This window comes from Saimiri boliviensis, chromosome X, assembly GCF_048565385.1.
Source record: "Saimiri boliviensis isolate mSaiBol1 chromosome X, mSaiBol1.pri, whole genome shotgun sequence".
Classification (NCBI taxonomy): Eukaryota; Metazoa; Chordata; class Mammalia; order Primates; family Cebidae; genus Saimiri; species Saimiri boliviensis.
In genome coordinates, this window is record NC_133470.1 from 125949420 (window position 1) to 125974163 (window position 24744).

Below are 24744 nucleotides of genomic sequence, written 5' to 3' on the forward strand. Positions count from 1 at the left end.
GTACTGTGTTAAATAGGAATAGTGAAAGTGGGCATACTTGTCTTGTTCCTATTCTTAAAGGGAATTCTTTCAATTTTTCCCTATTCAATATAATGTTGGCTGTGGGTGTGTCATGTATGGTCTTCATTATTTTGAGGTACGTTCCTTCTCTACCTAGTTTGTTGAGGGTTTTTTATTATGAAGGGATTCTGGATTTTATTGAATGTTTTTTCTGCAGCTATTGAAATGATCATGTGACTTTTGTTTTTAATTCAGTTTATGTGGTTAATCACATTTATTGATTTGCATATTGAATGATCTTCGCATCCCTGAATAAAACCCAGTTGGTGTACCACAAAACCCATGGTGTAACATAGTTCTAGTATAACAGTAGACACACAGATTAGTAGAATAGAATAGAGAAACCAGAAAAAAGGCCAGTAACTACAATCAACTGATCTTTGACCAACATTGACAAGAATATTCATTGGGGAAAGGATGCTCTACCAATAAATAAGGCTGGAAAAATTGGATAGCCATATGCAGAAGAATGAAACTAAACCCATATGTATCACCATATATTAAAATTAACTCAAGATAGATTAAAGACTTAAATGCAATATCTCAAACTATAAAAATTCTAGAAAACAAAAGCCAAGGAAAAACACTTCTGAACATTGGCCTAGCTGAAAAATTTATAACTAAGTCCTCAAAAGCAAACATAACAAAACCAAAAATAGACACATGGGACTTAATGCAACTGAAAAGCTTCTGCACAGCAAAAGAAATAATTGACAGAGTAAAAAGATAACCTGTGGAATGGGAGAAAATATTTGCAAACTGTGCATCCAGCCAAGGGCTAATTGTGGGGAACATTCCCGTGTGAGACCCCCAAAAGGCGTGAGTCTCACTATACGGTGAGTTTGATCCCAAACACAGTTTCCTACTGGAGGCGGTCGAGCTATCCAGAAAAAGGAACTTAAAGATGGATGATCAGTTTCTAATATCAACCACAATATCGTTTGGGCCTAAAACTATGAGGTACTGCTAGACCAAGTGACCCCCTGCCAGCAACCGGTTCCTGCTTTTAACTTTTTTATGACTTTTTTAACTTTTTTATGACTCTTTCTTTAGGAATAAGCTTTAACCTTTTCTTTACTTACCTGAATGCCTTGTACCCTAGATAATGGTTTAACTGTCGGGATATTTGCAAAGCAAATGCCACCATAAGGGATGGCTTTGATTTCTGACTCAGAGACTCCTGAATGGGGAAATTGAGATAAGTTGAGTCAGGAGTAGACAAAGGGGAATCCGGTTAAAAGATATTCTGATGAGCAAAACCAAAAAGCCTTTTCACATCTCAGTTCTAAAACAAGATCAAACCAGAGATACCTGCAGCCAGGAGGAATAATGTCTGGATGTAAACAAGCTTTGTGATCACAGGAAATTCTGTTACTTTTTACAACCACTGATTGTGTATCTGACTTTTCAATTGTATAGGCCATGTAAGGTATACATTTGCATTTCCTCTTGCTATGATGTAAACCAGAGCAGAAGAAAGTGTATTTATTCCTGGCCTTTGAAAAATAAAATTTGCTGTTTAGGCACAGCCTATCAGCCTTCCAGATCCCTGCTGAAGCGCACTCTCTCTTCCAGGTATTGGGACCCTCTTGCAGGTCGAGAGACCCCCGGCAGATGTGCCTACCCGTCCCGGACGGTCCCCGACAGCTAATATCCAGAATCTACAAGGAACTAAACTCAAAAAATAAAAATAAAAAGAAACACACACACACAAATAGCCCTATTAAAAATGGGCAAAGGACATGAACAAACTTTTTTTCAAAAGAAGAGATACCGATGTCCGACAAACATGAAAACTTGCACAACATCACTAATCGTCAGAAATGCAAATTAAAACCACAGTTAAGATACCATCTTACAGCGATCTGCTTATTATTTAAAAGGCAAGAAGCAACATGTTGGCAAGGATGCGGAGAAAAGAGAATGCTTATACTCTGTTGCTGGGAATGTAAACTAGTACAAATGATATGGAAAGCAGTATGGAAATTTCTCAAAGAACTAAAAAGAGAACTACCACTACTGTGCGTCCAGCAATCCCACTACTGAGTATCTACCAAAAGGAAAAGAAATCATTATATCAAAAACACACCTGCACTCATGTATTTATCACTGCACTATTCACAATATCAAAAAGTCATGGAATCAATCTAAATGTCCATCAGTGGATACTTGAATAAAAAGAATGTAGTATATAACCCATGGAATGCCACTCAGTGACAAAAAAGAATGAAAGCATGTATTTGCAGTAACATGGATGGAACTGGAAGCAATCTTCCTAAGTGAAATGACTCAGAAATAGAAAGTCAAAAACCACATATTCTCACTCATAAGTGGGAGATAAACAATTAGTTAGACATGGACATACAGAAAGGAATAATAGACATTGGAGACTCCAAAAGGTTGGAATGTAGAAGTGGGATGAGGGATGAAATACTACCTATTGAGTACAGTGTACACTACTCAGGTGATGGGTACACTAAAAACCCAGACTTTCACCACTACTCAATATATTCATGTAACACAACTGCACTTGTACCCCCTAATCTATAAAAATCAATAAATCAGTAGACTTTTTGTAAACCAGATTATCCTCCATAATGTGGGTGGGCCTTATCCAATCAGCTGAAGGCCTCAAGAGAAAAAGACTGAGATCACCTGACAAGTAAGAATTCTGTCTTCAGACTGCCTTTGGACTTCAGACTGCAATGTCATCTCTTCCCTGGGTCTCTACCCTGTCAGCCGGCCCTGCAGATTCCAGACTTCCTACTTCCCACAGTTGAGTGGGCTAATTCCTTAATATAAATACAGTCATGTGCCACAAACAATGTTTTGGTCAAGGATGGATGACATTTACAACAGTGGTTCCATAATATTTTAATGCTGTATCTTTTATACCTTTTTATGTTCAGATATAAATGCGCAATTACTTAACATCGTGTTACAATTGCCTGAAGCATTTAGTACCGTAACATGTCGTACATGTTTTTAGCCTAAGAGCAATAGGCTATACAATATAGCTTAGTGTGTAGTAGGCTATACCATCTAAGTTTGTGTAAGCACACTATGATGTTTGCACAATGACAAAATTGCCTAAGGATGTATTTCTCAGAATGTATCCTAGTTGTTGACATAGTAGTATACAAACACACACACACACAAAGATCATTTTCATTTTATTTCCCTGAAGACCCCAATCTAATACAAGCACCTACTAATGTACCAGGCACAATGCTAGGCTCTGAGAATATTTAGAAGAGTTTGCTCTACAAAGAAATTTGCAAAATGTGGCAAAATATGACAAAACACATTGACAAAGGTAGGTCAAGGCAGGAAAATAAAGCCACAAGAAAAGCACCCAGGGGTATTTCATGATGTCCTTTACACCTGATGATAACTGAGAACACTCAGATGTTTATCTGCAAGTGGGAAATTTACTTAATTCAGAAGGAGAAACCTTGCAAAAATAGAGGTAAAAATAGACTCCCCTCTTTATTTTAGACTATCCTGTTTGGTTAAATTTACTGATTGAATACATTAATTCAATAAACATTTATTGAATCTTAGCTTTGTGCACAGTGTGTAATAACAAAGTGGTGATGATATGAGAAACCTCAGATTTGTTAGCATCCCTCCCTAAACTTGGCTTAATCTCTGAAACCCAAGCTAGGGATGGAAAAATTACTTGGTATAGCTGTGGAGTGAAAACAGGCACACAGATGCTCCTGCTGAGGCCACCTTTATCTCTGACAACTTGATTTTGACCAAGTTAGAAATTGAATATATAGGCTGGTGGCAGTTACCTGTTGCCTGCCTTACACCTCCTGGTTTCCAGGATTGCCTGCTCAGTTTTCAGGTTCTATCGGTACTTAGATTTCATTCATCATCCATCTAAAAGACCAACCCTGGGTATGTCAGGGAAGAATCATGTCCTTCAAATGTAGTGAATTCCATTTATTCCCAAAGATTCTCTGACTCCTTGCACTGGAGTCATTTACAGCCTTTTGAGAGATGCGACTAATTAATGCTCATAGAGTACTTGGAGAGCCATCCATAACAGCACATGAATATTTTCAAAGTAGTATATTTTGCCTAGTGTCTGGGCCAGGACGAGGCCTATAGAATTTAATCGAATGTGTATCCCTGGTTAAAGTTGGAGCTCCCCAGTGGCAGAGTCTTTGTCCCATTCTGCTTTGTATCTATATAAGTCTGATCCCTACTTCCTCTGCACAGATCTTTAAGGTAGATGTTCCTTGGGGCTTTCTCCCAGACTCTTTCACTCTCGGTACAAACTTGCCCATGCATAATTCTGTGCTCTATCCCAAATTTCTCTTCCAAGCTCCAAGCCCATATATATATATAACTGTGTAGACATATTTTCCTGGCTATTCACAGATATTTCAAACTCAGCATGTCCAAAACTGAACTCATTTTCTATACATGCACATGCATGCACACACACACAAATTGTTCCTATTCCATGCTTCCCCACCTCAGCAAATGGCACTGCCATCCTCCCTGTCTCTCAAGCTGAGACTCCTCTTTTTCCTTCCCCTCCCATAAAGGTTCAATCACTCACCTTTAGTCTATCCATTCACAAACTCAGAAACTTAAATCCCTTTCCTAAACTGTTTTTTCATAAATAGTACAATGAAACTCCTTCCATGTACTAATTGCTCAGCTTCAAATTTACTAATTCATAAACAGTCTCATTTCAACATTTCTCACTTCTCCCCACCCTCAATCATTGGGAAACAAATACCAGAAATAATCTCATTTCCTCTGTCTTTCATTATGTATCTCTTAAAAGCAAGTTATGAAAAATCAAAAATCCCATTATCACACTGACAACAAAATTGACAATAATATAGTATAATCAACTATCCAGACAATGTTCATATGCCCGCCACTCTTTTTCTCCTGAGACTGAGTTTTGCTTTTGTTGCCTAGGCTGGAGACAATGGCCAGTCTCAGCTCACTACAACCTCCACCTCCTGGGTTCAGGCAATTCTCCTGGTTCAGCCTCCTGCCTCCCGAGTAACTGGTATCACAGGTGTGTGCCATCGTGCCTGGCTAATTTTTGCATTTTTAGTAGAGGCACCATTTCACCATGTTGGTCAGGCCTGTCTCGAACTCTTGGCCTCAGGTGATCCACCCACCTCGGCCTCCCAAAGTGCTGCGATTACAAGCATGAGCCACCACACCTTGCCTTCCCCATTGTTTTATAAATGGATTTGCTTCCTGACATCTGAGTATCAAAATAAAGTCCCTATATTGTGATTGGATGACAAGTCTCTTAAGTCACTTTATTTTTTAAGTTTTATTTTGTGTTTAATTGACTCATGATTGTACATACTTATAGGGTACAGTGGGATGTTTCCATACGTATATAAATCGTGTAATGATCAAATCACGGTAACATATCTATCACCTCAAACATCGTTTCTTTGTGGTAAGAACGTTCAAATTCCTCTCTTCTAGCTATTTTGAACTATACAAAACATTACTTTTGACTGCAGTCACCCAACTTCTCCCCATTGTTTCCAGCCACCCTCCCATTCTCCTTAGCTTCTAGTAACCATTATTTTACTCTCTACTTTTGTGAGATCAACTTCTTTTAGATTCCACACATGAGATCATGTGGTATTTGTTCCATGTTTGACTTATCTCACTTAACATAATATTGTCTAGGTTTATCCATGCCGTTGCAAATGAGAAGATTTTGTTCTTTTTCATGGCTGAGTAGCATTTCACCATGTATATGTGTACCACATTTTATTTATCCATTCATCCAATGATGGACATTTAGGTTTACTTCGTATCTTGGCTATTGTGAATAGTGCTGCAATAAGTCTTGCATCACAGATATCTCTTAAACATGATTTCATTTCCTTTGGGTATATATCCAGTATTGGAATTGCTGGATCATGTGGTAGTTCTATTTCTCATTTTTTGAGGCATCTCCATACTGTTGTTCATAATGGTTTTAATCTGTAGCTTCTCTTCAATCTCTCTTTTTTCCTCCCTGAAATCTTTTGTTGACAAAAACTGGATTATTTTGTCCTGTAAGTTTTCCATAGTTTTGATTTGTTGGTTGCAGTTCTCCTGTATTTACTATAAAGTGTTGAAAAGTGTTGGTAGTTCTAGAGATTTGATTATATTCCATTTTTTCTCTTTTTCCTCCTCTTCCTCTCTACCTCCCTCCTTCTCTCCCCCATTCCTTCTCCCTCTTCCTTCCCCTCTTCCCCTTCCTCTCTTTCTGCAAAACTAATCAGATAGTGTTTTATTCTTCCATCATTATTGAAGTACAAAATGTCTGCAATGTCTGCTTGATACTCCTTCTGAAATACTAGCAGCTCTTGATCTTCATTACCCCAGTACATTACTTCATTGAGAGTTACGAATTTTGATTCCATAATTCTGTCTTTTCTTATGCATACAGTACCTGAATACTTCATTTAGGAGAAACATCCCTTCATTAATTTTTATGGTTATTCTGAGTTATAGTTCATTTAGGAAAGGCAGGATGAATGCTTGATTCCACTATCCTTTTGTTAACCAATTTAAAAAATAATTATTTCCCTAGCATCCTCCAAAAGTGACCTGTGACGGTTTTTTTGTGTGTAAGGTGCCATTATGGACTCATGAAGTTCTAAATATTTTACAAGTTTCATTCAATGCAGTTATCATTATTGACATTCAGGCCATCACTTATTTGGGCAGTGGGAGCCTACTCAGACTGACTTCTGAGTCCCTTTGTTGTGATCTTTTAACAGTGTTACTGAGATACAACTAACTTATAGTAAACTGAACATATTTAAAGTATACAATTTAATGAGCTTAGGCAAATATGTACAAGCATGAAAGCATCATCATAATCAAGATAATGAACATGTCCATTATCAGCAAAAGTTCTCTTATGTTCCTTTGTAATCCCTCCTCTCACTCCTCTCTGCCATGCCCCCATCCTTGGGCAATCATATTAAATCTGTTTTCTGTCACTATAAATAAATTTTAATTTTCTAGAATTCTATGGAAATGGAAATATAAAATATGTATGCTTTTTATATAATTACACAATAATTACACTTTTTATTTGGCATAATTATTTTGATACTCATTCATGATGCTGCCTGTATCAATAGTCCTCTATGACAGGAATAAACAGTCCCCAGGACCAGCTGGGGACTACTTCCTTATGAGCTATGTCAGCAGTCCCCAACCTTTTGGGCAGAAGGGACTTGTTTTGTGAAAGACAATTTTTCCATAGACAGGGTCGGGGGGGGTTGTGGGGCAAGGGATGTTTACAGGATGAAACTATTCCACCTCAGATCATCAGACATTAGTTAGATTCTCTTAAGGAGCATGCAACCTAGATTTCTTGTGTGTGCTATTTACAGTAGGATTTGTGATCCTATGAGACTCTAATGCTGCTGCTTATCTGACAGGAGGCAGAGCTCAGGTGCTCACATGCCTGCCGCTCACCTCCTGCTGTGCAGCCCAGTTCCTAACAGGCCACCGACATATCTGCAACCCAGGAGTTGGACACCCTGAGATATGTGATATGCAAATATTTTCTCTCAGTCTGGAGCTTATCCTTCCATTCTCATAAGAATATTGTTCAGGCCGGGCGCGGTGGCTCAAGCCTGTAATCCCAGCACTTTGGAAGGCCGAGGCGGGTGGATCACGAGGTCGAGAGATCGAGACCATCCTGGTCAACATGGTGAAACCCCGTCTCTACTAAAAATACAAAAAATCAGCTGGGCATGGTGGCGCGTGCCTGTAATCCCAGCTACCCAGGAGGCAGAGGTTGCGGTGAGCCAAGATCGCGCCATTGCACTCCAGCCTGGGTAACAAGAGCGAAACTCCGTCTCAAAAAAAAAAAAAAAAAAAAGAATATTGTTCTTCAAAAAAGGCCGGGCATGGTGGCTCAAGCCTGTAATCCCAGCACTTTGGGAGGCCGAGGCGGGTGGATCACGAGGTCAAGAGATCGAGACCATCCTGGTCAACATGGTGAAACCCCGTCTCTACTAAAAATATTTAAAAAATCACCTGGGCATGGTGGTGCTTGCCTGTAATCCCAGCTACTCAGGAGGCTGAGGCAGGAGAATTGCCTGAACCCAGGAGGCAGAGGTTGTGGTGAGCCGAGATCGCGCCATTGCACTCCAACCTGGGTAACAAGAGTGAAACTCAGTCTCAAAAAAAAAAAAAATTGTTCATAAAAAGAAGTTTTAATTTAGATGATGTCCAATTTCTTCATTTTTTTCTTGCATACTTCAAATTTCTGGTGTTGTATCTAAATCTCTGCTTAATCTAAGAGGACAAATATTTTCTCCTAATTTTTCTACTGGAAATTTTGAAGTCTCAGGCTTATATGTATATCTAAAATATATTTTGAGTTAATTTTTGTACATAGTGTGAAGTATAGATCAAAGTTCATCACCTGTTTATTTTGCATATTGGATGTCCAATTGTTCCAGACTATCCTTTGTTGGAGACTATTTGTTGAAGACTATTCTTTCTCTACTGGAATACCACTGCAGCTTTGTCAAAAATCAGTTGACTATATATATGTGGATCTATTTATGGACTCTATTCTGTTTCATGCATACATTTGTGTAACTTTATGCTGTCTTGATTGCTGTAGCTTCACAATAAATCTTGAAGTAGATCCTGTAAGTCTTAAAGCTTTTTGTTTTTCTGAGTCGCTTGGGCTATGCTAGGTCCTTTGCATTTTCATATTCATTTTCAAATTGCACTGAGTTTATGATCACCAGTTGGGGGGAAATTGATATTATAAAGATATCTTTCCATTTATTTAAATATTCTTTAATTTTCTCAGCAATTAAGTTCGCCATGCACAGGCACTGCACATCTTTGGTCAGATTTATTCCTAAGTGTTTCACAGAATTGATGTTATCATAAAGACATTTTTATTTCAGTTTATAGTTGTTTATTGCTAGTTTATAGAACTGCAACTAATTTTTCTATATTGATCTTGTATCATCCAGCATTACTAATGTCACTTATTAGTACTAGTAGCTTTTTGTAGATTTCATGCTGTATTTTATGTAGATCATGTTATCTGTGAATAAGGACTGTTTTGCAACTTCCTTTTGAATTTGAATGCCTTTTTTTCACTGGCTAGAATGCCTAACACAATGTTGAATAGAAGTGTAAATGTGGACATCTTTACCTTGCTCCCAGTCTTAGTTGGGAAAGCATTCAGGCTTCCACCAACAGATATAATGATATTTGTAGAATTTTCCATAGATGCCTTTTAGCAGGTTGAAGAAGTTTCCTTCTATTTCTAGTTTGCTTTGAGTTTTTATCAATAGCAGAGGCTGGATTTTCTCAAATTATTTTTCTGCATCTATTCAGATAATGATAGGTTTTTTTTTTTTTTTTTTTTTTTTTGGTCTGCTAATATGGTGAATGACATTGACTAATTTTTAGATGTTAAACCAACCTACCGTACCCGGAATTAAACTGCACTTGGTCATAATGTACCATCATTTCTATATATTGTTAGGTTAAATTTTGTGAATTTTTATTAAGAATTTTTTTTTTTTTTTTTTTTTGTGAGACAGAGTTTCACTCTTGTTACCCAGGCTGGAGTGCAATGGCGCGATCTCGGCTCACCGCAACCTCCGCCTCCTGGGCTCAGGCAATTCTCCTGCCTCAGCCTCCTGAGTAGCTGGGATTACAGGCACGTGCCACCATGCCCAGCTAATTTTTTGTATTTTTAGTAGAGACGGGGTTTCACCATGTTGACCAGGATGGTCTCGATCTCTTGACCTCGTGATCCACCTGCCTCGGCCTCCCAAAGTGCTGGGATTACAGGCTTGAGCCACCGCGCCTGGCTTATTAAGAATTTTTGTATCTATAGCTCTGAAAAATATTGGTCTGTAATGGTAATGCTGGACTCACGGAATGAGTTAGAAACTAGTACCTCATCTTCGATTTTCTGGGAGAATTTGTATAGGATCAATATATTTATTCCTTAAATGTTTGGTAGAAATCACCAGTGAGGCCATCTAGCCCAGGAGTTTCCTTTATTGGAAGGTTTTTAACTGCAAATTCAATTTCTTTAATAGGCAAGGGACTACCGGGATTCTCTGCTTCTTCAGTGAGATTTGGTAGTTTATGTCTTGCAAAGGAATTACCAAAGATAAAGTTTTGCCACAGAAGGGCTTCTAAAAATTGGTTTTGCATCTCACTGTGCTTAGAAACAAAAAGAAAAGTAGATGAGTTTTGAAGTCATGAAATATGGAATTAGAGACAGAAATACTGGACCTCTCCTTCGCCTATGGCTTTTATTAAGCCTAAAAAGTTTCAAATGGAGTTTGAACTTTGCTTATGAAATATAGTGCTTGTTTGTGTGTGTGTGTGAGTGTGTGTGTTTGTTGTTGTTTGTTTTGTTTTGTTTTTTTGCTTTTCAAAGTCCGTTCCCATCGACTAAGTAGACTACTTGACTTGTTTCTATTTTCTGCCTGTGAGAAGGGATTAGGGCTATTTCTCCTAATTTTAGAAATGTAGTCATACGTGACAAGTTGGTTTGTCTTGTTCATGCTTCAAATAAAATGAAAATTAACTTCTGAAAGGATTTATAGCTTAAAATTGCAGCCATACAACTAGGTAAAAGTAATATGTTGTTCTTGGCAAATGAAGACAGAGGTCCTGGTGTTGGCTGGGTTTTGTACTTTATAGGATTTTGTTTCTTTCTAACTTTTCCTCCTAGTCATGAGGGTTGGATTTTCTATGAGCCATTTAATTTTCCTGGTTAGTCTTCTCCACATGTCATCTTTCCCCATCTGTGAGCAACTTATACATCTTTCTCCTTATCAACACATGTAAGCCTTAGAGACTACCTACATTGTGAGCTAAACATCTAGTGAAATATTGTCTTTATGGAAATGACCTGTATTTGTCTCCTATTCTATCTCCCAATAACTGCTACTGCTGGTGAACTACACACATGAACTCACCATCTGTCTCAACTGAGCATTTGTTATACTGTGTCCCACTAGTCCAAAAGAAAGAAATGGCACTGCCCTTAACCACTTGGACTTAATAACAGAGGAGGCAGTCTGTCAGGATATTTCCAATGGGACACAGTCTCTGTCCTGGACTCCTAACTCTTCCTATTTCTGTAGGGTTAAAAACAAAATTCTTTTTTTTTTTTTTTTAAACGGAGTTTCACTCTTATTACCCAGACTGGAGTGCAATGGCGCGATCTCAGCTCACCGCAACCTCCGCCTCCTGGGTTCAGGCAATTCTCCCGCCTCAGCCTCCTGAGTAGCTGGGATTACAGGCACGTGCCACCATGCCCAGTTAATTTTTTGTATTTTTAATAGAGACGGGGTTTCACCATGTTGACCAGGATGGTCTCGATCTCTTGACCTTGTGATCCACACGCCTCGGCCTCCCAAAGTGCTGGGATTACAAGCTTGAGCCACCGCGCCCAGCAAAAACAAAATTCTTAATCTCCCAACTAGAAACCTTAAAGGATTTTCTTTTCAACTTGTAATGATTTTCCTAAAACTATCATATTATAAATTAGAAGAGAGGCCCTGTGCCAAGCCACTAAAGGCCATGACACTCACTGCATACTTAAGGCCTAGTAACAAGAGTAAGCTCACAGAATGTAGAAGAACATACAGTCCCACTACGCATTGTACAACCGAGGAAACTGAGGCCCAGGCAGATCAACTGAAATAATTTTGTATGTTTTTATTGGAAAACTATTGCCACGATTTCTCTACAGTAGTCAAAAGGGGAGGCTGTTAGAATGACCAACAAATATAACAGTGAAACATTAACAGTGCTATTGTTGGAAAAGACAGAAAGTGAAATTTAAGAAAGGATGTGTGAATTGTGTGATATATGAGTTTCATCTCAGTAAAGTTCTTACAAAAAGGAAAAAGAATGGATGTGACTAGAATTTCCAGAGAAGTGGATGAAACATGAAAGGTGTTCCAGGAAAATAGGATAATCAATAAATAGACCTCTGTGACTAGAGGGGGTGACTGGTGGGCTTGCAATGGTAGGTTGAGCCTGATTTTGAGTGCCCTTAAATGTCATACTTAAATTTTGAACTTTGTGAGTGATGGGGAGCCATCAGAGGCTTTTGAGAGAAGATAGAACAATCACATCCAAGTTTTAGAAGGATATCTTTTTTTTTTTTTTTAGAAGGATATCTTTTTATCTTCTCCAGCGATAGTTCTCACTTTCTCCTTTTGACTGCAGCTATCTCCTGTATCAAGCTTTTAGTTTCCTGAGTGCAAGGAATATGTTTTCTAAATATTTGTCTTTTTTCCATAGTGCCTAACACAGTGCCTTTATACATAGCAAGTGTGCATTAAAGATTGTCTAGCGGGGCCGGGAGCGGTGGCTCAAGCCTGTAATCCCAGCACTTTGGGAGGCCGAGGCGGGTGGATCACGAGGTCAAGAGATCGAGACCATCCTGGTCAACATGGTGAAACCCCGTCTCTACTAAAAATACAAAAAATTAGCTGGGCATGGTGGCATGTGCCTGTAATCCCAGCTACTCAGGAGGCTGAGGCAGGAGAATTGCCTGAACCCAGGAGGCGGAGGTTGCGGTGAGCCGAGATCGCGCCATTGCACTCCAGCCTGGGTAACAAGAGTGAAACTCTGTCTCAAAAAAAAAAAAAAAAAAAAAAAAAAGATTGTCTAGCAAGCACACAGCAAGCCAGTATACAGCAGGCACTCAATAAATACTTGCTGAGTAAATGAATAAATGTAATCATTACAATGCTAGTTGTAACTCTGCTTTCCCCTTTACTTTGGAAAGCATATTAGAATGCAAATGAGTAGGAGTGACTCAATTACAGAAAGAAACATGAGTCCCCTCTTAATTTTCTGAAAAAGTAAGGCGAAGAATTTATATTTTAACTATTATTACTAACGATTACTTTTGACACACCTCATAACTGAATTTGTCACACAAGTGTATCATGATGCTACTTGTAGGGTTTCCAGACAAAATAGCAGTAAAATTTGAATTGCAGATAAATAACAAATAGATCTTAAGTATAAGTATATCCCCAAATATTGCATGGAACATACACTAATTTGGGACTTATACTAAAAAAGTTACTTGTAGTTTTTCTGAAATTCAAGCTTATTGTGCATCCTGTTTTGTTGTTGTTGTTGTTGTTGTTGTTGTTGTTGTTTTGGCTAAATCTGAATATTCCTCACATGCTCCCTATGACTAGCCTTGGGAAGTGTTGTTCTTTCATAACTACTCAGTAAATTCTTACTAACAGAGGAAAAAGAGGCTTCTATTTTAAGAACATTATGAGCAACATTTAGTTTGTCTGTTGGTGTGGTAAGCTTTTGCTTGTTAAATTTACTTTAAGGTCTAACTGGGTAGTACTACATCCCCTCAGGCCCTGGTTCATGCTGGCTGGCTAGAGTTTTTCAAGTGAAACCTGAAATCCCTGTTCCTCTTCTATCCCTGATGCCATCAGTTGTTTTTATCTATGGTGTGAACACAGTTGAGCAGATGTTGGAGGGAAATGGCTTCCTGAAATATTCAGCAATGTCTGGTGTCAGTTTCTTCCTTAAAATAAAGTATAGGTGACAAGTCCTGCATGGTAGGGAGCCAGATCACACACACAGATCACTTTCTTCTCTTCCCAGAGTCTTTCATTCATAAACTTACAGGGAGCTTTTCTTAAAAGGCAAGTGCACGTTAAACATGGGACAGGACCCAGCTTGGTTTAATGTGTGTATGTATGTGTATGCGTGTGTGTGCGTGTGCATCTGTGTATGTTCACATTTCAATTCAAAGGTTTTAGGTTTCATTTTAGAATTGCTCAAAGTAAAACCAGATTCTCTGTACTACTAGCAAGAAGTTCAGAAACGTAGGGTAATGTTAAGGGGACCTGGTTTAAGGGAAGAGCTCTAAGATTTTGAGCCAAACCTGGGTCTGAAATTATGCTGCTCCCTAGCTGACTGACCGTGGGAGGGCAAACTAATCCCTTGAAGCATCAGTTTTTTCATCTGTAAAATGATAATGGTAACAGTGCCTACCTCACAGTGGAGGTGGGACAGTCAGTGATATAACAAAAGTGAACTACTTACCTAGGCACATAGCAGATGTTCACGGTAGCCGATATTGTGAATGTGGCCCGAGGACAGGTCTGATCTAGCAAAAGAGGCCTCAGAATTTCTGAATCCTGAGACCACTGGCAGGGAATGAAGATTATAAAAGGTCACCTCAGCATCTTGTATAATTTTTCTCTTTTAGATGTTTGACTATCTTCACTTTGTCATATAACTAGCAAATGATACCAACACTCTGAAACTCAGGATATTTTTTTTTTTAATCTAGAAAATGGTCATATGAAAAATCATTCCTTTGTTTCAAAAGTACTTATGAGAATTATATATGAAAGTTATTTAGAAAATGTGCAAACAATACAAATAATATTGTGAAGTAAGTAGAGTAATATTTTTTTTTTTTTTTTTTTTTTTGAGACGGAGTTTCACTCTTGTTACCCAGGCTGGAGTGCAATGGCGCGATCTCGGCTCACCGCAACCTCCGCCTCCTGGGTTCAGGCAATTCTCCTGCCTCAGCCTCCTGAGTAGCTGGGATTACAGGCAGGCGCCACTATGCCCAGCTAATTTTTTTTTTGTATTTTTAGTAGAGACGGGGTTTCACCATGTTGACCAGGATGGTCTCGATCTCTCGACCTCGTGATCCACCTGCCTCAGCCTCCCAAAGTGCTGGGATTACAGGCTTGAGCCACCGCGCCCGGCTAAGAAGAGTAATATTGATTAAAAAGTACCCCCCAAAGGCACCTCCCAACACACATCTTTCTTTTTTTTTTTTTTTTTTTTTTTTTGAGACAGAGTTTCGCACTTGTTACCCAGGCTGGAGTGCAATGGCGCGATCTCGGCTCACCGCAACCTCCGCCTCCTGGGTTCAGGCAATTCTCCTGCCTCAGCCTCCTGAGTAGCTGGGATTACAGGCACGCACCACCATGCCCAGCTAATCTTTTGTATTTTTAGTAGAGACGGGGTTTCACCATGTTGACCAGGATGGTCTCGATCTCTTGACCTCGTGATCCACCCGCCTCGGCCTCCCAAAGTTCTGGGATTACAGGCGTGAGCCATTGCTCCCGGCCAACACTCATCTTTCTTTTCCCAGCATCTTAGTTTTGGGCTAATTCCTGGAACTAGTGGCAGCAGGTCCAGTTACACACACACACACACACACACACACACACACACACACACACACACGAGCCAGACAGTTGAAAGTATCTGGTTTTTTATCCCCACTCTGATACTTAACTTTCTGTGTTGAAAAAGTCATTTAACGGCTGAGTTTCCATTTCCTCATCTTTAAAATGGGAATTAGCCATTGAATGAGGACCTATTAAGCATTCTTATGCACAGTACTAGACACTGTAATTGTAAATAGTACCAGCTGACATAGATTGAGCATATGCTCAATATAGTAAACACTTGACTAAAACCATCATCTCATTTAACCTCACCAAATCCTGTAAAGTAAAATATCCCTTTTTATAGTTCAGGAAATTGAGGCTTAAAGAATTTCCATTGATTTATCTTATAGTGAAACCAAGGTCTCCATCTCAAAGGAACCTAATATCTAGGAGGGCAGGTGAAGATGTAAATAAATCGTTGTAATATTGTACGTGTCTGTCTTTACACACACACATATCTAAAATACCTGTTTCAGATTTAAGGTGGAAAATCAAATGAGATTTGATGTGAAAGACGTTTTGAAGAAATCCGAAGTTATTAAAAGGGGGCAGTTTTGTTATGTTGTATGAAACCAGGAATGAGCAGCCATTTCAACAACCATTTACTGTGCTAATTCAAGATGAATTTATTATATTCCAAGGACTATCTTGTTTTGCACTGTGCGGGATATTAACAGGGCTAGTGTCTTTACTGTATCATACCTTCTTTCTTCTGGGACATAGTCACAATCCTAAAATCCATGCATTTCTTCAACGCCACCAGAGTCAATCATCCATTGATCCTACCACCTTTCTACTGCCCCTTACCCACTGCCTGTGCTCAGTTCCTTCCATAGGAAACCTAGATTCCATGGTCCATAATCATAATCACGTCTTTCCATATACCGTTGACTCCCTTGCCCCTCTTTTCCCTTAACATCCTCAACTAGCAGATCCCAACCTTGATTAAATCCGACTCTTCCTGTAATCTACATGTGTATCCATGTGGCTGAACACCGCGACAGAAAGCCTCACAATAGTGATAACTGATGTTCCTTTAAGTTCATGACCACCAAACTCAGGTGGGCCCTTAGCCACCTGCAGTCCTGCCAGATTTCCCTGGTCTATTCCTTCTCCCTGCTCTCCTAACTGATCATGTCACAACTTATCTCTCTGCAAACTTCCAATACCTCCTTCCTGTTCTTACTCTTGGCTGATAACCTTGATTCTTGTTTCACTGAGAGGAAAAAATAAGTATGATGAAGAGAACATCTGCGTGCTTCCATTACTACATCAACTACCCTACCTGCATCTATATCTACCGAGCTATTCTGCCTTTCCACCTGTCACTGTGGATGAACTTTCAATTCTCTTATCTAGGGGCATTCCATCAACTTGTGTATTAGATACCATCCTCTCCTGTGCACTTAACGTCACCCCCAACAATTTTTCCATCTCTCTCCTGTGTCAACACATATTCCTTCAAAATACTAACATATTCCAATGTCTCCAATCTTAACAAAAATGAAGCATACTTTTTACACCATATCCCTCTCTGGCTACAGTGCTATTTCTTTCATTCCAAATACTCCTTTAGATAATTGGCTCTCCTGGATTTCTCCAGTTCCTCACTTCCCACTCTCCACTGAACCCCTTGCAATCTGGCTTTTAGCTGCACTAAGCCACTGAAATTTATCTGGTACAGATCACCACATTGCTAAATCTATTGGTATGTTTGCATATCTTGCCTTACTTGACCTGTTAATAATTTAAGCTTATCACTTCTTTTTTCCAGGGCCCCTTTGTATGTTGGCTCTTTACTCATCTCACTGACTACTCCCTCTCAGATTCCTTCTCTAGTACCACCTCATGTTCTCTTAACACTGACATGCTTCAGTGCTTAATTCTAGGATGTATTCTCTTCCCTTTGTCTACCTTCACTCCCTTGGTAATCTCATCTACTTTTGAGGCTTTTTGTTTTTTTAGACAGGGTCTCACTCTGTCACTAGGGCTGGGTACAGTGGCATAATTAGCCTCAAACTCCTGGGCTCCAGTGATCCTCCTGCCTCAGCTTCCTGAGTAGTTGGGACTACAGACACATGCCACACCTAGCTAATTTTTTGTAGAGATGGGGTCTCACTATGTTGCCCAGTCTGGTCTTGAACTCTTTGGCTCAAGTGAACCCCCTGCCTTGGCCTCCCAAAGTGCTGGGATTACAGGCATGAGCCACCACACCCAGCCCCTTGTGGCTTTATATAACAATGATGGCAGAGATGGTGATCTCCAGATAAACCCTGCTCTCTCCTACTCTCCATGTTGTTAGGTTGTCCAGCATGTCTGATTCTTGTTAAAGGGAACATGAACACAAAAGATGTATCACTTCCAGTGAGGGGGAATTAAGGGCAGGTACTAGGATCTGAGATAGTGGAGTTGCTAGACAAAAGCATCTTGGAATTCCAAGTCACCTTTGGAGAAGGCCACTGAGAGGAGCTGCTTGTGTCTTACTGGATTATGACGTAAGTGAGAAATCAAACTTTGTGTACTAAACCATTGAAATCTTAGGTTTGTCAGAACAACATAGTCAAGTCTATACTGACTAAGTCGGAATTCCAGACTTCCATAGCCAATTATCTACTCAACTCCTCTATTTGGATATCTTGTTTGTTTGTTTGTTTGTTTGTTTGTTTGAGACGGAGTTTCGCTCTTGTTACCCAGGCTGGAGTGCAATGGCGCGATCTCGGCTCACCGCAACCTCCGCCTCCTGGGTTCAGGCAATTCTCCTGCCTCAGCCTCCTGAGTAGCTGGGATTACAGGCACGCGCCACCACGCCCAGCTAGTTTTTTTGTATTTTTAGTAGAGACGGGGTGGGGTTTCACCATGTTGACCTGGATGGTCTCGATCTCTTGACCTTGTGATCCACCCGCCTCAGCCTCCCAAAGTGCTGGGATTACAGGCTTGAGCCACCGCGCCCGGCTGGATATCTTATACACATCTCAAAACCAAAATTCCTGATGCTTCCCAGGCCAGCTTCTCCAATAGTTTTCTTCATCTGAATAAATAGCAATTACATCCTTCAGGTTGCCTAGTACAGAAATTTTGGAGTCATCCTTGACTTCCTGTTTCAGTCACATCCCATATCCAATTCATCAGCAAATTCTAGCAGCTCTACCTTTAAAACATATCTAGACTCCTTTTACTTCTGTCAGATTCTATAACTGCCCCTCTGGTATAAACCTCTATCATCCTGCTGAACTACCACGACAGTCTCCTAGGTGGCCTTTCTGCTTCTGTGCTTGCCTCACTATAGTTCACATGGAAGCTTGAGTAATCCCTCTTAAAAAGTCAATCAATTGGCGTCACTCATATGTTCCAAACCCTTCAGTGGATTTCCAGGGGCAAAGCTCTTACATTGGTCTATAAAATCTATGATCTGGCTCTTGCTCTAACTCTGGCTTTATCACCTATTCCATTCCCGCCCCACCCAGGATTCCATACCCCCCACCCCCCCACCCCCACTGCACTCCAGGATTCTGGCCTCCTTGCCGTAGCGAAAACATCAAGCGTATTCTCTCATTTACTGTCTTTGTACTTGCTATTACCTTTGCCTAGAATACTATTTCCTTGGATAGTTACATAACTTGCTCCTTCATCTTCTATAGCAGTATGTCTCAAACATTATGTGCATCAAACTCACATGAAGGGGTTGTTAAAACATACATTGCTGGGCCCCACCCTAAAGTTTATGATTCAGTGGATCATGGAGGAGATAAGAATTTGCAACTCGAACAATTTCCCAGGACTGGTGATGCTGGTCCAAGGACTGGGCTTTGAGAAACACCGTTTTCTTCTCAGAAGTCCCCTTATAAGCAAGGCCTTTCTTGACTTCCTTATATAAAATAACAGCCTAACCCCAACGCTTCCTACCCTCTTACTCAATTTAGTTTCCTCCACAATACAGATCATCTAACAAATATGTATGTAATATTCATTTATTGTTTGTCTTCCCTCTAAATTTTAAACACCTTGAGAGCACGGACTTGGGTACACTTATGGCTGTATGATACTGCCACTATCACCAATGTCTAACACAATGCCTAGCACATAGTAGGCGCTTAATACATATTTGTTGAATGAATGGTTAGAATAAAATGCTACAGTCTTCTGTGACCTAAGCTTCTGGACAAAATTGCTCCCAAAGATCACTGGCCTTTGCAGTCCAATCACTTCAGCTAAGCCGCTGTTACTTCCTATCTTATTTCCTGGGTTACCTTTTCCATCATTGTCATTCTTGCCAACTCCCAAGCAAGAAAGCACTGGTGATGCCGAGAAAAGCCTATTGGTTGGTGGTAGAGGCACTGTGATGTAACTCTTTATTTCAGGAGACCCAGGAGAGAGGAAGAATCCTAAATGATGCTGATCTCTAACACTTGTAACTCAATTGTTCTGAAAGCAATTATTTCACAGCCCTTCACTGAATACCTTCCTGAGACAGAGCTGCAGAGAAACATAAGACATAGTCCTGATCCCAGTCTGATAGCAGAATCAAGCAAATTGAGTAAAATATGGCAAAACTCCATCAGCAAAGAGAATAGAGTACTTCTCCTGGAATTGCTGAGAGGGCGGCAGAGTATAAGGGTGTCTTCACCAAAAAGATGGTGTGTAAGCTGGTTATAGAAGAATGAACAGAAGTTTGGTTTGTGGTAAAGGGAGTAGGAAAGCATTGTAGACACAGCAACCAGTATCAGCAAAAGGATAGATGTGTGGGGTAGAGATTATGTTTAAAATATTTAACAATATTTTTGGTTATGGTTTAGCAAACCCTAACCTTTAACCCAAATTACTAAATATTTTTTAGCAATTAAAAGATAGTTTTGGTGGCTGAGGTGGGTGGATCAGTTGAGGCCAGGAGTTCGAGACCAGCCTGGCCAACCCCGTCTCTACAAAAAATATAAAAATTAGCTGGATGTGGTGGTGGGCATCTGTAATCCCAGCTACTTGAGAGACCGAGGTAGAATGGTTTGATCCTGGAAGGCAGAGGCTGCAGTGATCCAAGATGACACCACTGCACTCCAGCCTGGGTGGCAGAGCAAGACTCCATCTAAAAAAAAAGTTAAGTTAGTGCAGTGATTCTCTGAAATGACAACTCATGGTGGTGATCTGGGGGAAAAAAAAATAAAATCTTCCCTTTATTTACTGTGCATTTTTATTCAGTAACAAACTGTAAAAAAAATCATTTCAATATATAAAATGTGGTTATGTTCTTTTTTTAATTGCACTTTAGGTTCTGGGATACATGTGCAGATCATGCAGGATTGTTGCATAGATACATATATGGCAATGTGGTTTACTGCTTCCATCCCTCCATCATCTATATTTAGTATTTCTTCCCATCTTCCTTATCTTTCCCCAACCTCCCTACCCCCCACTGTCCCTCCCCTAGCCCCCCACAACAGACCCCAGTGTGTGATGTTCCCCTCCCTGTGTCCATGTGTTCTCATTGTTCAACACCCGCCTATGAGTGAGAACATGCGGTGCTTGATTTTCTGTTCTTGTGTCAGTTTGCTGAGAATGATAGTTTCCAGATTCATCCACGTCCCTACAAAGGACACAACCTCATCATTTTTTATGACTGCATAGTATTCCATGGTGTATATGTACCACATTTTCCTTGTCCAGACTATCATTGATTCAGATACTTACATTCACAGACATCAACAAATCCAAATGGACATCCTGACCAAACAGTGTGAACATCAGCCACAGACAAACTGGCATGGCCATACCAGTACACACCACTTGATAAGGAGCTCCAGAGAGAGACCAGAATGTTGCAAAAACTGCTGAGTAGTCTGGTATGGCTAATGTTAATATAATAACAATAGCTGACACTTAGTGCATGCTATGAGCCAAGTACTGTGCTTTGCATGCTTTGTTTATTTATTTGTTTGTTTGTTTGAGACAGAGTCTCGCTCTATCGCCCAGGCTGGAGTACAATGGCACGATCTCAGCTCACTGCAGCCTCTGCGTCCCAAGTCCAAGCAATTCTCTGTCTCAACATCTTGAGTAGCTGGGATTACAGGTGCCCGCCACCATGCTCAGTTAATTTTTTGGTATTTTTAGTAGAGACAGGGTTTCACCATGTTGGCCAGGCTGGTCCTGAACTCCTGACCTCATGATCCACCTACCTTGGCCTCCCGAAGTGCTGGGATTACAAGCATGAGGCACCACGCCTGGCCTGCATGCTTAATCTAATTGAATCCTCCAACCAAACTCTATACAGTAGATACTGCTGCCATCCTCATTTTACAGATAGGAAAATTGGGTTTCAGAGAGATAAAGTCACTTGGTCACTAAGGTCATCCAACTCAGAAATATTAGAGCTGGGATTTAAATCTGTACAGGCTGACTTCAGAACTTATACTTCTAAGTGATACTGCCTCAGATCGTGGCTAGAACATATTTTTGCCCTTTAATACTGTGGGTTTGTACAAAGAGGTAAAATAAATTGACCTTTCGCTTATAAACATTACAGTCTGGATAAGGAAACAAGACTTTCAGCTATGCAACCTTAGGAAAATTGCAAAGACTCTCCCACAACATGTGACACTTATCTAACGAATGGGACTTAGTGTTTCACTGAAGCTGAAGTGGTCATGGAAGATGTGGAACGTGTATTTGGTCTTGAGAGGTATGGAACAGTAGAAAGAATATTGCATTATTCAGAAGTGCTAGAATCCATTTGTTAATGGTGTGATCCAAGCCAAATTAATCTTCTGCAGTGTTACCACCTGTAAAATGGGTGATCTGGATTAGACCAATATTTCTTACCAGAAGTACACCCCAGGAGGTATTTTGGAACTTGTGAGGCTATGCGTTATTATCAAAATGATCAGGGAGTGGGGGAAACTTACTAGGTGGCTTCTAGAAATGATAGGTGTTCTGAATACTACGAAGAATTGTCTTGCGTCCTGCAGGGTACAAAAGACCTCTGGATATTCGTGGAGATGGAAACTTTGTTTATAATTATTTAAGTCTAAAACAAAACTACATTTTACATATTGAAATGGATTTTTTCATGGTTTTCTTGTTACCGAATAAAACTGCCCAGTAAATAAAGGGAAGATTGTACTTCCTGCTCCCCACCCACGATCATCATCATGAGTTATTTGTCATTTGAGATAATCACTGCACTTACTAATAGCAACTGATTCATCATACTTGAATCATCAGTCCTACATCCCAGTGTCATTCTGTGTTAGCAGGCTGTCACATTCATAATGATTCTCCAGACAGCTGTTGGCCTCTGACTACTTCATGACGTCTTCTGTGTATGAGCTTTTATATATTGAAATAAATAGGTTTTTATTATAAATGACTTTTTTTCTGTTTTTTTCTTTGTAATACAGTTAGGTCATAATATGTGTTTTTAAAACTTATGCTTACATTTTTATTATAACTTATTGCTATGAATTTCTTTTCAGGATTGCAAAGGAGAATAATAATTATAACAAAAAATAAGGAACTGCTCTGATAGAGTTAAGAACCACTATATTAGATGATCTCCCAAAGCCTTTCCAGTTTTAATTTTCTTAGGTATAAGAAGGGTTGGCTCTTTAGAGAAAAGGGAGAACACGCCAAGGCAGGAATGACACCAGCCACATGGCATGGTCAAGCAGGGAGTGGAGCGTCCCCAGACAAGCCAGGATAAGGCAGAGGCTTCTCAGGTCTAGTCTGGTCATGTTCCCTGGAAGCTTGCCTTCGCTCCTCCCACCTCACTGTAACTGAAGACTCCTGGGGAAACTGCCAGGGCTGGCATTACAGGAAATTGCCTTGTGGCCAACAGGGCTTCTCTGGTTACTTTCCTCAGTGACAGAAGACAGTAACGGCTTCCTGTCTGTTAGCCGGGTGTCTTTGCCTCCTTGTTCTGGCGAGTTCCTAAGAAACCTTAGCTTCTGCTTCTTATGGTTTTGTTCAGCTCCTGCTATTGTTTTTTTGTTTTTTTTGTTTTTTTTTTTTTCCCCCTGTCTTATCCAGTTCCCTTGCTTCCAGCCTCTTTGCTCCATGCTTGAGGGGTCTGGAAACTTTTCATCTCCTATAGACCAATTTTACGGAACACCCAAACCAACATTGTTTGGAAGTAGGACAAAGCTCTGAATAGATGCCACTTCGACTTTGGCTATACCTTTCAAGTTCTCTTCCTTGAAGGGGATGATTTTCATCACTTAATGACATGTATTATTTTTTATTCTTATTAATTCTATGTGCATGTTGAAGACTGCTTAGAAAACACAGAAATGTATGGAGAAGGAAATACAAATTATCTATAATACCAAGAAATATAGTACTCAACATGAGACAAAGGTGTCAGCATAAGCGAAGATAAAAGTCAGTGCTGCTCCCTCAGTTCTCCATTCTATGCCAGCCCCTAGCTTCCTCCTGCCACAGTACCTCTTGATCTCACCCTTATGAAAACTTGTCTGTCCTATATACCATAAAATGGAAGGTAAACTGGAAAGTGTACAATAGCACTTATCATGTCAAGGGCTTCTAAGAGATAAAATATATCATATAAGGAAGGTGTTTGGAATCTAAAATAGTAATATTTTGTCATAGCTCTGCCATCACTACCTTATTACCAAGGTGTTGTGATGATGAAGTGTTGTGGGAATGTCTAAAGAGATAAGAGACCATCGGAGAAATTCACAGTGCTTTCCAGGAAGTAGGAAAAGGCATACAGTACACAGAGGCAAGAATGATTAAGTGTGAGGTCAGCTCATAAATACGCTTTTCTCTTTGGAAAAAACATCCAGCATTAAACAAAAAAGTTGTATGATACTAAATCCATCCCAGAGATAAAGTTCTTCTTAAAGATATTATGTTCTGCGTTTTTCCCAAGGTGGATATGGTCAGATAGGTAGTTTTTCTCATTGTTGAGTCCTTGTATTGAGGTTCTGGTAGACAAACGACTTAGAAAACACTGAGGCCTAAGGGTTAAGGTCAAGACTTTGGAGTTAGTCAGACCTGAGTTCAAATCCTAACTCCATTCATTTCGTCACCAAAAATTCTTTAGTGTCATCCATGGTTTTCGGCATTGGAAATACAACATTGGACAAGACAATTAAGTCCCTACTTATATAAAACTTACATTCTAGTGGGAAAAGACAGAATGTCTAATGATGAAAAGGTAATGAAATGATATGATTGAAAGTAACTGGAGACTCAGGAATGGCCTCTCAGAGAATGGACAATTGAACTGAGACCGAAGTGCTGGAAAGAGGCCAGCAATTTTTTAAAAAATCTAGGAGAAGAGCATTATAGAAAAAAGTAACCGTGAGGGCAGAGGCCCTGGGGCAGGAACAGGCTTGAGGTTTTTAATGAATAGAATGAATGCTCTTCCATGTGACTGAAGCAGAGTGAGCCAGAGAGAAAGGAGATAAGGTTGGTGAGG

At 39.9% G+C, this 24744-nt stretch overlaps 1 protein-coding gene across 3 annotated transcripts in view; it reads left to right on the forward strand.

Moving 5' to 3' along the window:
* The window catches only part of COL4A6 (collagen type IV alpha 6 chain), a 309755-nt gene that overhangs the window by 124754 nt on the left and 160257 nt on the right, over positions 1 to 24744 (forward strand). The window lies entirely within an intron of this gene.